We start from the raw sequence: 17,329 nt of genomic DNA, 5'->3' as shown, positions 1-17,329 counted from the left end.
AAAAGGAAATTGAAATAATTTCTCAAATAATGTTTCAGTTGTTATGATAAATTCTTTAGGGACACATAATTGTGAACAGTTTGTAAAGGCAATATGTTCATGATAAAGATAAGGGATCCATACACCAATATATCTGGAGGTGTGTTTTTCCATCTGGCAAGTTTCACTTCAATCCCCAAATTCATCAGTATTATCAGTACTTTGATTTTCAAATTTTGTCTGCAATTAACACTAGCTTTTTTTTATTTGTATCCTTCATGGTATATTGCAGGGCTGGACTTTATATGGTATGTTGATGAAGATCTCTGTTTTTGGAGGTTATTGTTCAAGACCATTGGCCAGAACTTTTCCGGAGTACATAAGGTGAGTTCACTTTCAGATAAGGAAATCAAGAATTTGTAAAGTACTTCTTAGTTGTCAGTAATGGCTCGGTGAGAAGAGTAAACAACCTGTTTAATCAAAGCATCCAACCACTGGCAAAATGGTATTTTTCATAATCAGTTGAGAATAGTGACATGGGCCTGTGCATTATGGTAAAAAAGAATTCAGGAAAAAAATCCTATGCAATCTAAACTTGTTGTTCCCTTAGTTAGCCATAAGATGAGTTTATGGCCCTCCAGCTGTCATGCATCCATCAGCAGTTGCTATTTTAAACTTCTTTCCCCAGAACACTAGATCAGTTTTGACTAAATCTGGCAGAAAGCATCATGGCCAGAAGGGCTTTCATTGTGTCATATCATTAGTACTGTGTGTACTGTGTGTCCTATATCCACCCTTGGTTTTCTTGACAGCCCTAGGAAGAGTAGTTCAATACATAAGTAAGCAATGTGCTTAGTCCTGATTGTCAGAGATTACATTAGTGAATATTACATCTTTTTTAATATTACCATTTATCGCTCTTTACCAGCCTTGTCATATTATGTTATTAATGAGTAAAAGGTCAAGGTGACCATCTATAGCTACATGTATTATTACAGAAAAAGGAATTTAAATGACAAAAATTACCTAAACTACCCCCCTCCCACCAGAAGACATATAATTTAAAACTATAGTAAGGTAGACATAAGTCCATTAGAATGCACAATATGAACTTTCAAACATTCACTGAAAGAAATTAGTGGGATGAAAAGTCAGGAGAGGTCATCACCATTAAGCATGGTGAAAGAGACCCAAGTGATCATATGTGAAGCATTATGTTTCAATACACAACTAGGAAATATCATATTGCTTACTGTAATTACTTTATAAATGGTAAATTGTATAAATTTTATATATGTATTGCTTAGATATAAATCAAGGTCTGAAACACTCCACCTAACATAGTCAAATCTACACATTGTTCCCCCTCCCCCCTCTTGGCAGCAGTTGATATATCTGAATATGTGTTTAAAATCCCACTGAAATTCACTCGGTGGCTTACAAAAGGTATTAATTTTGCTTGTTATCCACAAATAGAACCATATGATTGCATTTATAGTGAAGTTAATTGCACTTGCCAATGTGGATTCACTGTATTGCTGTGGCTGTCTATAGGACTCACAGTATTAATTCAGTTCTCATAGTAAACCTATGCAAACACCATGATATTAAAAAATCAATAACTTAAAATTGCTGAGTCCTCATGAACAAACCTATATTTATCAGCATAGACGAAACCTGGATGTCAGCTTCTGTGTTGAGGAAAGGATATGAACCACAGCATTTTCTGGACATGCATGTGTTTCAGATGTGCTTTCAGTTCCATACCAAAGAGTCAGGTGCTAATTGTACTAATGAGTTTTTCAAACTCGAGACTGTTAAAGGACTGAAATTCCGTCAAGTAAACAGTGTCTCTATTTTTTGTCACTTACAACTAGGATAAGCTCTCAAAAGATCTATTTTTCTAAAATATAACTTACATTATTAACCAGTCATGGTCAGCCAAACCCATATATACTCTATTTTATGTTCACCCATTTCCAGGCTGGTTCCCATTTTTCCATATCATTAGTGCCTTGTGTCCTTCAGATTTGTACAAATGATTCTCTCTAATATATGGCTACTATTACTAAAAACATTAAAAACATTTAAGTGGCTTCTGAAAGTCTACTGGACAGAATATGACCAGTTTAACAGAAAGCATTGTGGTTTGGAGATTTTCATGGTCTTTCAAATGATGATGATGATCCACCATTCATTATATTGAAAAAGCTTGATTTAACTTCCCAAAACGTAGTTGATGGAAATGACAAATTTGACAGCAAGCATCCTGGCATTGAGTGCATTAATGTCTTTATGAATGATTCTGATTTGCTATCGAAAGTATCGCCTCTTACTAAAAAACAGAAAAATCTATAATTTATTTTTCAACAACTGCTTGTTAGTTGTTGTTGTTGTTGTTGTTGTTGTTGTAGGGTTTAACACCATTTTTCAGCACACGATAGGCTATACATGGCGGCCAGTATCAATGTTGGAGGAAGAACCCAGGAAAACCCTGGAAAGAACCACCGACCCACGAGAAGCTACTGGCAAGCTTTCTCACATCGGCTTGTTAGAATTTTACCAATTTTTTTTGTTTTCAAAACAAGAATGCTGAAATGAAAGATATTTAAAATTGGTTCAAATGATGTTAGTCCACCAACAGATTTGGCCATGAATACTAAATAGAATAAAATCTTCATTCATCTTCGCAAAGCTTTTGAACAGAATATGGCCAAAATTGACAGAAAGCATCCAGGCAAACCTTTGTACAAACGATGTGATCTGCCATCAAATATGGCCACTGTTACTAAAAAATGGAAAAGCCTTGAAATGACTACTTCCCCAAAGCCGAACAACAGAATTTATCCACCCTTGATGTTAAGCATATTGGCATAATGATTGTCAATAATGGACATGTAATGCTAATGTGCCATCAGATATGGATGCAGATACCAAATACAGAGAAACCTTTACAACTTGTTTCATAACATGCAGTTAAAAGCTTTGGAAGAAATTCCAACAGGAGCATCCCATTGACTCACATTTCTTGGCCAACTAATGCAGATATCTATTAGGCAGATGTCAGCTCTTAGTCGGGGCCCAGAGTGACCGAGTGGTCTAAAGCGCTTTCTGTTATGGATCACTGCCATCTCACCTCTGTCTGCGTGGGCTCGAGTCTAGGATTTGGCCAATGTGGGTATGTGAGAAAGCTTGCCAGTAGCTTCTCGTGGGTCGGTGGTTCTTCCCGGGGTTTTCCCGGGTTCTTCCTCCACCATTAATACTGGCCGCCATGTATAGCCTATCGTGTGCTGAAAAATGGCATTAAACCCCACAACAACAACAACAAAGCTCTTAGTCCTCATGTTAAAATTACATTTACTGCAGGATGAGTCACAATACCTGTTGCTGAAACAGCTTCTAGGTTTTACGCTAAATTAGTTTTCATTGGTACTAAAACAACTAAGACTTTCTTGGAAAGAAGGAGTTTCTCTGGATATACAGTCCTCCAGATAAAATAATATTTAAAAACACGTTTTTTGAATAGGAAAGATAATTGTATCACTATTTCACTGTATCATTGGTAGTTTTAGTTTAACTGTATCCCTATGCATGGATTTGTTGGCTCAGGTACAAAGTTCATCTGGCCCAAGCTTTGCCAAATTGCACAAAAAAAATAAGATGTTTTTCATAAGAAGCAGATACAGTAAAAGCAGTGAAAAAAAACCCAACATACTGAATTCATATTGCACTGATTAAGTTCATGTTTGACCATTTTGTCATAGGGTAGACTCTCTCCTGATTATTCCTCAAGCATTATCATTCACGTATTGCTGAGGTCAAATCGGTTTGTACAAACAAGTAAAACTAGAAGTATAAATTTATATGTTTTTATATTATCATAATAATTTTAAAAATCTCATGCATACTTTCCCACTTTTTTAAAAATGCATTCCTTGTTTTCATACTGTCATTGGAAATATTTCTGTTATGACTAAAATCCCTTTGAATGACAAATGTTATTGTAAAGAAAAACAGCACTGAGTTGTGACTGAAATGGTTACATTTGTGAAAAATCATAAAAACTGACACGTATGAGCAGTCAACTGGCTGCCCACTTCTGGCAGCATTCCAAATCATAATGTAGCAGCTAGAAAATTTAACCAAAATGTTAACAGTTAAGGTATATACGGTATTTTGTTTAATAATGTTTTTAAAAATGTTCTCAAAGTTTTATTGGAAACAGTGTTCAAAATGCATTATTGTTGAGAAGTGATCATGTGCAGAAAGAAAAAGGATCTGACTTTGAGGACATAGGAGTATCTACCTGATTGTCAGTATTCAATTAGGTGCCTCTGACAGAATTGGACTGAAAGCATGGTGAACCAGTAGAATGTGTAGAATTGCTTACATATTTGTATTATATTTGATAGTAATGGTATCTTATCATCATATTCATTATTCTTGCATCTTATCCAAATTAGTAGTCATGTGATAGGATTTTATCCAAGTCAGTGGATGTAGTTTGTGCTTTTATATGAGAGAGAGGGAGTAATTGAGATGAACCTTTTATCATGCCTTTTTACTTCCTGTTCCTTATTTTAAATGTCGGCTGCTTACTGCGAATTTAAACCAGATATTCATTTCTCTAGTGTTACATTCACAGAGATACTGCCAGGGTAAGTGAATGTGAGAATCAAACACAATATGTATAATTTACGCATTGGAGATTAGTGATTTGTGAGAAGTCCTGCAAATTAGGTTATAGTCATGCATATAAAAGTGTACTTAGGGCAGTATGCAGTTTTATTTAACTAAAGTGAGTTTTCAAGACAAAAGTCACAGTTGAAGTTTTAGAGCACTTGTCACGTGTAAACACAATACAGTATTTATTGTCATTATTATTGTTCTCTTTCAGATAACTTTTATTTCAGAGAACAATGTCAGGGCAGTCTGTGGGAAAGTCTGGCCACAAGAAAGGCTGTTTTGACTCTCACCCTGACTACCTCACATGTTCAAAGTGCACACATGAAAATCTTTGTATTTTTTGCATAATATAGACCAGTGAAGTCTGGAATTGAGCCAAATGTTTTTATAGAGGATTGAGGAGACGTCAGTTTCCCTTATCGTCTAATTTTCTTTTACAAGAAGAAACCCACAGTAAGAAGACTAGTTTTTCAGCTTGTTGTAGATCAAAACACAGCTGGCACTAAATTAGGTTATTACAGAAGTGCTTGTGGGTTTTGATATAATCGTCAATTGACTCTTTTAATGTTTTAATAGAAAAGAACATGCCATGATTATACTTCAATTTTACCAGTGAAGACGTTTAATTGGTGTCTATTTCATTCCTATGTTGCCACCTGTTAGCATATACCAGAATTTTTCATTGATGGCTGTTTTGTCATATACATGTATTATTATTTATGGTGTAAAAAAAAATATTTTTCCAATAAAATCTAACAAAATATGTGATTTCTTATTAAAACTTGCAAATTTACAATGTTTATTGTAAATTTTTGGGCACTTACTGCTATTTTTGAAAACAAGCGATATATCAAGGTTTCATTTACCAATTCTGATTGCAATTTTCTTTACATTCAGCACATGGGCTAGTTTTATTTTCTTTAAAATGAAACATGATCCACACCAGACACTGCATTTTAAGCGGGTTCACAAGTTATCATTGTTTAAGTTATCAAAAGAACAGTGCATTTAAACAGTTCCGGGGGCCCCAAGTGGCTGAGTGGTCTAAAGTGCTCACCATTATAGATCACTGCCATCTCACCTCAGTCAGCATGGGTTCGAGTCTTGGGCTCAGCCAATGTGGGTATGTGAGACAGCTTGCTGGTTGCTTCTCGTGGGTCGGTGGTTCTTTCCGGGATTTTCCTGGGTTCTTCCTCCACTATTTATGCTTGCCACCATGAATAGTCTATCTTGTGCTGAAAAATAGCATACAATCCTATAACAAGAACAACAAAAATTATTTCCAATTGTGACCACATGTGACAATGTAAAGCTGTAGATAAGCAGGAGCTTTTGCATATTTTGTGAAGGCAGCTTGACTGAAAGCACACGCATAACTATTTAATGCATAAAGATTATGTAAAACATTTTAATTTTAGCATTAAGTCCAAGTTGTCAACATTGCTTCTGCAGTGCGCAGTCCATGTTGTATCAGTCCATGTTTGATCAGTATAAACTATGCTATTTGATCAAGTTCCAGGTGTTCCAAGCTTGTTTTAAATGATAGTATTTGATCATTATGATAACATTCACTCAGAGCCACACCTCAGAAAAAAGAATAATAATAATAATAATAATAATAATGATGACTTATTTAGAGAAGGTAATTCAATTAGTTACAGAAATAATCTACCTTGAAGTCTTCTAGCTGTAAAGAATATACAATATGATGTGATAAACTTGACTGGACACTAGAGAAAAAAGTGATTTCTAAAAATCATCAAGTACAGAAGATATGCACAAGCATCCATGAAAATATAAACATTTATTAAATATAAACATATATAAAATATAAACATATATAAAATATGAACATATATAAAATACAAAATATCCAGCATTGAAAAATTCAGCTGTGAAAAAGATGTGTAAAGAGACAAAAGTAGAGAGATTTATATTTTATTAGAACTGTACTGTTGTTTAAAGATTCATCCATTTAAGACCTTGATTATGAAAAGAAGAAATGTTGTGACCCTGCCTTTTGTCACTGGCAATAATGTTTCATACCAGAGAACCAGTATACTGAATAATTTCTTCTTAGGCACTTGTATTATATAATTTTTACTGCTAACAGACCTTAAATTTGGAATGCCATCAGCATCTCTTTGGTGAAAGATGCTTTTTCTGGTAAACAGGAGTGGTTTTTCTGGATACTTTATACATAAATGTGTCCTTTCAAGGAAATGTTCTTTCATGTATTGGTAAAAATTTAATGTTATTCATTCCTGGAAATTGTCTATATATTGATCTAGAATTAAATGGCATGCCCTGTTTTGGAGTCTTAAAAGTTTTATCTTTAAATTAGATGTTTTACACCAAATTGCATTACAGTAGTCCAGATATGGCTGAAATAACATACAAAAATAACCCTGTACTAAAATGGAATGTATGTTTTGATTTTCTTAAGCAGTCATAGACAAGAATCAGCCTTTTTTGAAACTTGTTTAATGTGAATAGACCAAAGTAGATGGTTTTCTACAAATATACATGGGGCCCCGAGTGGTCTAAAGCGATCTCTGTTACGGATCACTGCCATCTCACCTCTGTATGCGTGGGTTCGAGTCTCGGGTTTGGCTAATGTGGGTATGTGAGAAAGCTTGCCAGTAACTTCTTGTGGGTCGGTGGTTCTTTCCGGGGTTTTTCCGGGTTCTTCCTCCACCATTAATACTGGCCGCCATGTATAGCCTATCGTGTGCTGAAAAATGGCATTAAACCCTACAACAGCAACAACAAAAATATACCAAGAATTGGTCACTAAGACATTTGATGCATTTCAGTCATTTGAAGTCATCTTTTAATGCTGTTTAAAGTTACATGACCTTGTACATGAAAATAAATATTTGAGAATTGAGCAGGTTATGAATTATGCAGGTGTGACACTACATGTTAAGACCTCATGCTTAAAAATTGCGTGGACAGTGTTTTAAATAATGGCAGCTAAGTTTCAGTATGTAGAGATAACTGAAGATGTTCCTCATGAGTAAAATTGCTGTATAGCCAAACAGACTGACTGTGTTACATAACCGAAAAGGTGGTTACAATGTCATTTAAATTCCTACTTTCTATTCTTTATTTTAGTAATTTTGGTTACCATCTTATTACATACAAAATATCGTCATTATGTTGAAGTCCAACACACTTTTATGATTATCAGACATTAATTGGGGCCTCGTGTGGCCGAGTGGTCTAAAGCGCTCTCCGTTACGGATCACTGCCATCTCACCTCTGTCTGCGTGGGTTCGAGTCTCGGATTCGGCTAATGTGGGTATGTGAGAAAGCTTGCCAGTAGCTTCTCGTGGGTTGGTGGTTCTTTCCGGGGTTTTCCCAGGTCCTTCCTCCACCATTAATACTGGCTGCCATGTATAGCATATCGTGTGCTGAAAAATGGCGTTAAACCCTACAACAACAACAACAACAACAGACATTAATTACAGGTTTTATTCTTGCTAATGAATCTTATATAAACTGTGGACCTGTTCAGATGAAATCGTTATAAATTTTCTGAAGATGGATGGATGGGTACACAAATATTATCATAATATTCATTTATATAATAACTTTGCAACTTAAAAAATATATAAAATGCTTGGTGCTTGTCATAAAGTAATGTTAGATTATTTCTATAATAGAAGTTATAAAAATATCTTAATATCTACCTGTCTCAGTATTAATTTTGTGGCAAGAACATCTAAATATAAGAAAGTTTAGAGGGATGTATAAATGTGAATAACCTGCCACATTGTATTAAGCATTTCTGTGAAGCTACTAAATTATTTAAAGTTCTTGATTTTTTAAATCATCTTGTTGTAAATTGTAAAATTTTACAAAGTCTTCTTTTCCACAAAAATTTAATACACATTCCATGGATGCACAAGTAATTATTTGTGTTTAGATCTCCCTCCATTGAAGACCATTCATGGCAGTATGCAAATAGATAGAATCCCTATATAGTCTTGATATTGTATCATTTCCGTATAGTGTGGCATTTTTGCAAAAATGATAAAACCTGTCAGTTATTCATCAATGAAACCAGCATCAAGGAAATAGACCCCCTCCCCCAATCTACAGCAGCTTAACTTTTGACTGTCTGCATAGCATTCTTGTGGAGCAGTCATAAAAATACTAATAAAGAGCAAAGTTTGTGGTTGCCATAGAAATATATCAGTGGCATACTTCTCTAATTCAGCCTCTGGTTACTGTAGCTGTTCCAATAAAGGTCACTCATAAAATGTCAGGCAGCAGGGGGAGAAAATACAGGTTTTGGATATATACTCTGTTTCAGTCTTTATCTATAATGCATGCCATTGCATAGCTTCTAAAATATTGCTGTATCAGATGTACCAGCCAAATTTATTTCATGGTGCTGGAGGACGGGATTTCCAAAAATGTTATCTGCAAGAAGATGGTACATTTCCTTGATAGGTCTATTAGCACCACCTTGTACTGTGTATAAAAATACATTGGATTGACTGAAATGTAATTGGTTTCATTTATTTCTTAGATGTTAGTACCAGACATTTATTTTGGCATAACTTTATCCTTGGAGCTGGGAGTTAGAGCATCCCAGGTTCAAACAGCCTGCTAGTAAATTAGCCCCAGATATTTTGGCTGGCTGCCCAAGGTTTTGTAAATTTCTGCACCCATTACTTGGCAGACTAATATGCCCTTAGAACCAGTCAATGAGGATCTGTCTGTATGCTACAGTGATATGAGCAGAGAATTGAAGTATCTTAGGCCCAGTCTCAGAATTGATTATTCTTGGTGCTATTGGATTCACATCACAGGAATTCAATAATTGTGAGTATATACAATTTGTGCAAACAGGATATTGCATGTCAAAACAAAATGCTTTTTGATTGATCAAAATGTATTATGCCAACAGTTATTTTCAGGAAATGTATTTTTTTAATGTAGCTGGCAAAGCTTCTAATCTGATTAAATGCTGGCTAAGATTTGCTTTCCAGTCATGCACCATCAGTTTTGCATTTAAGAGGGTGTCAGAGTTAGGTTTTTTGGTGTTCTAGACATTTTAAATCAAATTATTGACAATATTTTTGAAGTTATTTTATTCTAAGCTACGATATTTTAGTATTGATGCTTCATGAAGACATCTTTAATGCATAAAATGTTGGCCATTTTAATATTTTTGATGATGAGCATAATCCATTGATCATTGTATGACCTAGAATATGCAAATTACAGGGTTCTTGTTTATTTGTAAGGGTCACATACCGTATGTACTCGCTTATAAGATGAGTCCACCTGCAAACTGCACAGACCTAGATCTGCCATCACATGCGCCAGCAGATCTCTCTGTACAGTTATTTAGGAGTAGTCAGTTGAAAAAAATCACAGACCCTAATCAGCAGGCACATTATGGTATGGCAGATCAGGATGTCTGTTGGCAGTTTCACTCAACTTACAAGCAATATATATATATATATATATATATATATATATATATATATATATATATATATATATATATATATATATGTATGTATATATATATATATATATATATATATATATATATATATATATATATATATATATATATATATATATATATATGGTATGAAAATGAACCAAATATATGGGATCAGATCATATTTTAAAGCCCTGCATTTTTTATGTATTATCTTCTGTATGCAGGCAATTCCTTGTGTTTTTCAAATGGAGAGGGAATTCTGCCTCCCACCCTTTTCAATTTAAAGACGAACCTTAATTGCTTTGTTTTCCATCACCTATTTTTGTATGCTATACATTATGGTCAGTTTGTATGTTTCATGTTAATTATAAAATATCTGATTTATGCATTTAGTTGCCTGGTTATGATTTTACAGTTAGTTTACAGTGTTTGGGTGTCTTGATTTAGCTGGCAAATGCACAACAGTTTATTTTCAGGTATACAGTATCAGTGATATGTCGCTAAATGTTAAATAGTAACACACAGGGAAAACTTTAGAAATATAGAGGTCACCCCCCCCCCATACAGAAATACCATATATGCTCACTTATAAATCTAGTGTAACCAAACAACACATTCCCAGATCTGCATTGGTATCTAAGTTCACATAATTTCAGGGTTTATATTATTTATTCTACTGATTACTCCTAACAAACTGGTACATTACAATTGTCATGTATTTCTGAAACACATGCAACTTCATTTTTGAAGGGAAAGAAATGTTATATTTGGTTAAAGTGTTGTAGTTCATTCTGCACAGCATCTCAAATGATATCAGCCTGCTTCTCATTGAATTTTTATGTCATTTTCACAAAATTTTGATAAAAAATTACCAAATTTGTTTTGTGCACAAATGATGTAAACATAATTTATATTCACATACACTGCAACACCATTCATTCAGTAGATGCTGAAAAAGTCTGGGCTGCATTTAATCTGCCATGTTTGTCCCCAGTTCTGGAAGAGTCAGTTTTTTATCCTGCAGAGAAATCAAAAAGAGGCAACTACAATATGTCCAACCGTTCCAGTGGCCTAGTGGTTAGAGCATCCGCCATAGATACAGGAGGTCGTGGGTTCGATCCCTGGTGAGTCATACCAAAGACTTACAAAAATGGTACTAACAGCTGCCTCACTTGGCGCTCGTCATTAAGAGTTAGTGTTAGGACTGGTCGGCCTGGTGTCAGGATAATGTGACTGGGTGGGACATCATGCTACGTGTCTGGGGCATGTTGTGCCAGTGCTAGACATCACTATAATTTGCCACACTGCAGACATCATAGAGATATGACTGAACAATTGTTAAAGCTACGTTAAAAATCCAAATCACACACACACAATATGCCCAATTTAGCAGAGTAGGAAAGATCATCACTCCTTAATTAGCAAATCCACAGGTTATGGTGGCATGAAAAAAATGTGATATTAAAACAGTCTACCCTATTTTGCACAAAATGAATAAGTTACTTCTAGCTACATTTAATAATGCTGACCTGAAAATTCATTGAGCTACAGATGTGATTATCATTTGTGATGTTATGCGGAACAAACTTGAGTAGATTTTGTCAGATATGTAAGAATATGATATTTTCACTATTAGAGGGATATCAATTAATACTCTTGACATGCTCGGCAGCCTAATGTACCTTTTATATCTGCTCCTTTGCAGATATATTGCTAATTTATTATTAATGTCCATTCATTTGTCAGTGCAACAATTTATTTGTCAATCAGCCTGTTTGTGCATCTGTCAATTGCTTTGTATGTACATATATTACAGCTCAATAGCATATTGTCACAATGCTGGCTACATGTATATAGTGCAACAAAAAAAAGGTTTTCAAAATGTAAATAGAAAGAATTGCAATATAAACTGTAGTAAGAAACCACATTCAAATAAGTGTAAACATGAAGATACTCTACAAAAGTGTATGTGTGTGTGTAATTTGGATTTTTAACGTACCTTTAACAATTTTTCAGTCATATCGCTATGATGTCTGCAGTGTGGCACTTTATGGTGCTGTCTAACACTGGATCATCATGCCGCAGACATGTAGCATGATGTTATACCCAGTCACATTATCCTGACACCAGGCCGACCAGTCCTAACACTAACCTCTTAATGTTGGGCGCCAAGCGAGGCAGCTGTTAGTACCATTTTTGTAAGTCTTTGGTTTGAGTCAGCCAGGGATCGAACCCACGACCTCCTGCATCCGAGGCAGATGCTCTAACCACCAGGCCACCGGAGCGGTCTACAAAAGTGTAAACATGAAGATACTCTAAAAAGTCAAAGATATTTAAATTTGCAAAACGTATATAAGATAAAAGATAGTGGTAACAGATATACTCTTAAAATATTGTACCCAAATATTTTATATCAACTGCATTCCCTTGCAAAGTCCATGATATTCTCAGGTGGTACAGTTTTATTCAGTTCCCTAACTGATTTCACATCAAAGAACTTCTGCTGTTTCCAAGTCTAGAAGTAGATAAGTATGCAACAAGAATGTGTTCTGCTGTTGGTGGACCTATATTCTGATTGATATTTGCCCTTCAGGAGGTATGCATGTGTGAGGTGTGTGTGTTGTATATGTTATTGACACAGCACAACCCTGTGTCTGTGGTTTGTTCTTCCAGTGATGGGTTTTATTTTCTGGAAGCTTGTTTGCTGAGTTTTCATTCCACATGTTTTGCAAAGTACAAAGCTAAGTGACACACCGAGGCTGCTGACCCAGGCAGACCTGCATCAGTATTGAACCTATAACTCTTGGATTATAAATCCAGCACAAGATCAACTGAGCTACATGGCTCCCTTTTAAAGAATTAACATTAAGGTAAAGTTGTATTCTGATGATATATCTGATGTATGTACTTGTCAAACTGCCATTATAGTACCATGGTCATAATAATCCCTATTGCACTTAACCAGACTGTAGTTAAAGGATTAAATGGAGGAGATAATGACACTTATAATACATAATTTGGTTATATAATGGAGAAGAAATAGGACTTAAGTGCCATTACCAAAGACACACTTAGAGAGCTAATTCCAGAGGACACACTTAGAGAGCCACCCTGGCAGTGCCATTCCCAAGGACACACTGAGAGAGCCACCCTGGCAGTACCATTCCCAAAGACACACTGAGAGAACCACCCTGGCAGTACCATTCTCAAGGACACACTGAGAGAGCAACCCTGGTAGCACCATTCCCAAGGACACACTGAGCGAACCACCCTGTCAGTACCATCCTCAATTACACAGAGAGCCACCCTGGCAGTGCCATTCTCAAGGACACACTTAGAGAGCCACCCTGGCAGTACCATTCTCAATTACACTGAGAGAGCCAACCCTGGCAGTGTCATTCCCAAGGACATGCTGAGAGAGCCACCCTGGCAGTGCCATTCCCAAGGATGCAGTGACAGAGCCAACCCTGGCTGTCCTGGGTGGGTATGAAACCCATGACCTTTTGATTATGAGAATGACACTCTTCCAACTTAGCCATCACAACTCCCTTTTAGAGAATTAGCAATTATGGGCACACGTAATCAGTAAACGGGTTTGTATTGCATGTTTATCTGTTGTTAACTGACTGCCAAAAATGTCATAAAAAGAGATTTCACCCTGCTTTCACTGTCATCTAACTGGTACTGCCTTAAATCGATTTGCTATGGAGTTAACCTTACGAAATGACCCAGGTGAATGTGGTCTTAATCTTTTTTTCTCGTTAAGATTTTGCATTTTCAGGATGAATTCATTGTAAAGTTATTGTAAAGGTTTATATTCTTTGTTGATGTTACTGTTATTAAAACACAAGATAAAACATTCCAGGGACAGAGATTTCATCAGCAGTTCAAATTAGTGTATATTTTAATCTGTTTGTTCCATTTATTATCCAAGGCATGGACGACTTAGGTTTATAGCTGTTTATTGCCAGTGTAGCATCAGAGCTAACTTTAGAGTTCATGTACAGGATAAGTAAGTGTTACCTTTTGGTTAACTTTAAAATTCATTTGACTTTATGCTAATTGGCTAAACATAAAAGTAATTAATATGAAAGAAAGTAATATTTTTAAGAAGAACTATAAATAAAGAACACAATAATTATGGTTATTTTGTCCTGCTTAAATCCTGTCAGATTTTGACCATAAAAGCTGGCCATCCTGCAGACTATTATAAGGGACCATCTGTCATTAGTGACCGATTATTATTGGTAGATTTATTTGTTTTGGGGGGATTTAACACAAGTTTCCAGCATGTGGTAGGATAAATTTGGCAGCCAGTGGAGGAAGGACCTGTGAAGAACCACAGACCTACAAGAAGGTATTTGCAAGCTTTTCCACATACTCATGTTGGATGAACCAAGACTCAGGCTTGTACAAGCCTATTTGAAATATGCAAGTGATCTGTAAAGGCAAGCGCCTTAGATCACATTGCGACCTGGGGTTCCTTTACTGGTAGAAGGTATTTTCCCTCAAGGCAGGTTTTACCATATATAGAACATTTCAATTTATGTAATATTTGAAGTCAGTGTATGAAATCTTCCTTTTAGAAACAGGTGACTGCAGGAAAGCTTTTCTCAGCTGCTTCTTTTTGTAACCTGAAGACCATTCCTGTTTTGATGGATATTAATGTATAATGGCACTGAGTAATAATATTATGTCTTTGAAAGTCATTGACTTCCATGGTTGGAAAGTGGGAAACAACTTGAGGCAATTTCTCATAAACCCAATTTCTCATAAACCTGTTAATACAAGTTGACCATATTCTGGAAATATCCTTTCAGGTCTGAATAAAAGATGCCAATCCATCACCCAGTATGACTTTCATTACTGGCAACATTTTTTTAGATAAAGACTTGAATGTCAGAAAGCATCATGTTAGGGTTACCCAGATTTATTGGCTAGCTGCCAGTCCATTTGTCTTTCATGTAGAACATGGCAAGGGGAGTAATCCTTGGGCCCACTAGAGCCTCTTGTTCATTTTGATACAACTGATCAAGTTAGGTTATATCTTTTCTGTCATTGTCATTGTCATTGCCTTTCTCTTATAACTAACATCTTTTGGGAAGGAAGAGTGGGGCAGGTGAGATGATGTTTTAGTCCCAAGTTTTGGTAATAAGCTGTGCTCGTAAAACATAACGAAAACACCATTCCTTTCTTGATATAATCAGTTGCAATTGGAGTACAGCTCAAGATGGAATGTAATAAAGTCTGCTTCAGTCATTTGTGATGTGCAGTAGTCCTACATGTAAGACATAGCACATTTTGATTTTGTTGACGCGCACAACATAAATATCAGTGTTGGGTCTTACAGGTAGGACTAGATGTGCAGATTCCATATGAAGTAACATACAGTCATTGTGAACCCAAAGGTAGTGTATTTACACATTACATATCAATGCATATGGAAAACCTCAACAAAAGACATCAGACCTCAAAATATACGTGAATGTTATGTAGTTCTCATGAATATTTTTTTGTCAGATTTCAAAAACAGGTGTCAACTCTCACATCCTGATGTTCATAATGTAACACAAGTTGGGACTTACTTAATAATCTGGATAGAAATCTAGCTGTACATGCAATTGTGATTTTTTTTAAAAACAGTGCTAAACAGATAATACAGTTTTACTGTTTATTGGTTGACTGTGGTATTGGGTTTTGTGCCCAGCTGAGCAATGCTGTTAAAATTCCCCTCTTTGGTTTGTGGAAAATTATTCAACTACTAATTATTAGAGTTAATTCTCTAAAATTCTCATAAATCAAAGCTTTGCTCCTAAAAAAGAAAATTAAAAAATCATTGTGATTTACAAAAGCCCTTTTAATAAGATAAAACTTTTCATGAAATGGTGGAGATATGTTAATGTCATTAAGAATTTGCATGGTGCATGCCAGGTGTAGTTAATCTACATGGTTCCAGGCAGACTGCTTAACCCATCTCACATGCAGAGGGACAAAATGCATTAGGTAAACATTCATATCTAACTTGGTCATTTGATTGGTCAGCATGCCATAGGAATGCCCAGTTTGTAATACTTGATTGACAGTCACAGGGAAGGGCCAAGAGTTTGTTACTGCTCTAGAAGCCATTTTTATTATTAGATTTTTAACAATGCATATTTATGAGGTGATCTTGCATTTGTTTTTGTTTTGTTATTTTAAACAACTATTGAGACTGTACTTTTTTATGGGAGTTTGATCAAGCTTAGTAAATAGACCAGTATAATCAAGATCCAGGTTAATTATGGCTTTGAGCTAAATCCACACATATTAATGATGCGATCTGGCAACTGATTGTCTAAATTTTTAACCACTTTGGAGACTGAATTCCAATCAGATTTCACTCTACTATGTAAATACGCTTGTACATGTATTATAATTATCTTTAACAGGTTTTATAATAAGCAAGATCTATGCATATTAATGAGGTATCTTGCGCCTGATTGGCTGAGCCTGTTTCTCTCTATCCAGAGACAATATTTCAGTAAAACTTGGTGCATAGATTTACATGTCTGATGAGTTCATGAGCAATAAACTATTTATACTAAATATGTATTTATCCTCAGAAAGGATTATTTTTTTCAGGTTATAGTGGATAAAGGTAAAATTGACATGATTTGAAGTTTGCAGATGGTATGCATAGTTATGTTATTACAGTGTTATTAAAATCTTCAAGTTATGTAAATGAGGTGAACACCATCAAGCTCACATGGGCCTCTTGTTTGTATTTTTTTTTTATAGCAAGGATTAGAATTTTGATTTTAAAAAAAGCAAAGTTAGAAATGCCAAAAATAATGTATTGACCCAAATATCTGGACACTAAGAAATATTGCATACTGTCGTTGACCCAAATACATGTATTGGGACATGAAAACAATATGGATACTGTCTTTGAGCCAAATATCTGGACACCAAGAAATAATGCATACTATCATTGACCCAATTACATGTATTGGGACATGAAAACAATATGGATACTGTCTTTGAGCCAAATATCTGGACACCAAGAAATAATGCATACTATCATTGACCCAATTACATGTATTGGGACATGAAAACAATATGGATACTGTCTTTGAGCCAAATATCTGGACACCAAGAAATAATGCATACTATCATTGACCCAATTACATGTATTGGGACATGAAAACAATATGG

The 17,329-nt window shown here is 35.3% G+C and overlaps 1 protein-coding gene across 2 annotated transcripts in view; it reads left to right on the top strand.

The window, feature by feature from the left end:
* The first annotated feature begins 264 nt into the window (after positions 1–264).
* The window catches only part of LOC149791596 (uncharacterized), a 169,992-nt gene continuing 152,927 nt past the window's right edge, over positions 265–17,329 (top strand). Inside the window, exon 1 of one of the 2 annotated variants that reach the window (XM_089970154.1) lies at positions 265–363. The gene's annotated coding sequence lies outside the window, so the exon portion shown is untranslated. Of the gene's footprint in view, positions 364–9,032; positions 9,502–17,329 lie in introns of those variants that run through there. The other variant, XM_089970151.1, reaches the window with a different exon arrangement.

Source organism: Sinohyriopsis cumingii, chromosome 9 (genome assembly GCF_028554795.1).
Source record: "Sinohyriopsis cumingii isolate HCF-2022 chromosome 9, ASM2855479v2, whole genome shotgun sequence".
In the NCBI taxonomy this organism is placed as follows: domain Eukaryota; kingdom Metazoa; phylum Mollusca; class Bivalvia; order Unionida; family Unionidae; genus Sinohyriopsis; species Sinohyriopsis cumingii.
Note: the sequence above shows the minus strand (reverse complement) of the source record. Positions and strands in the feature narration are given on the sequence as shown.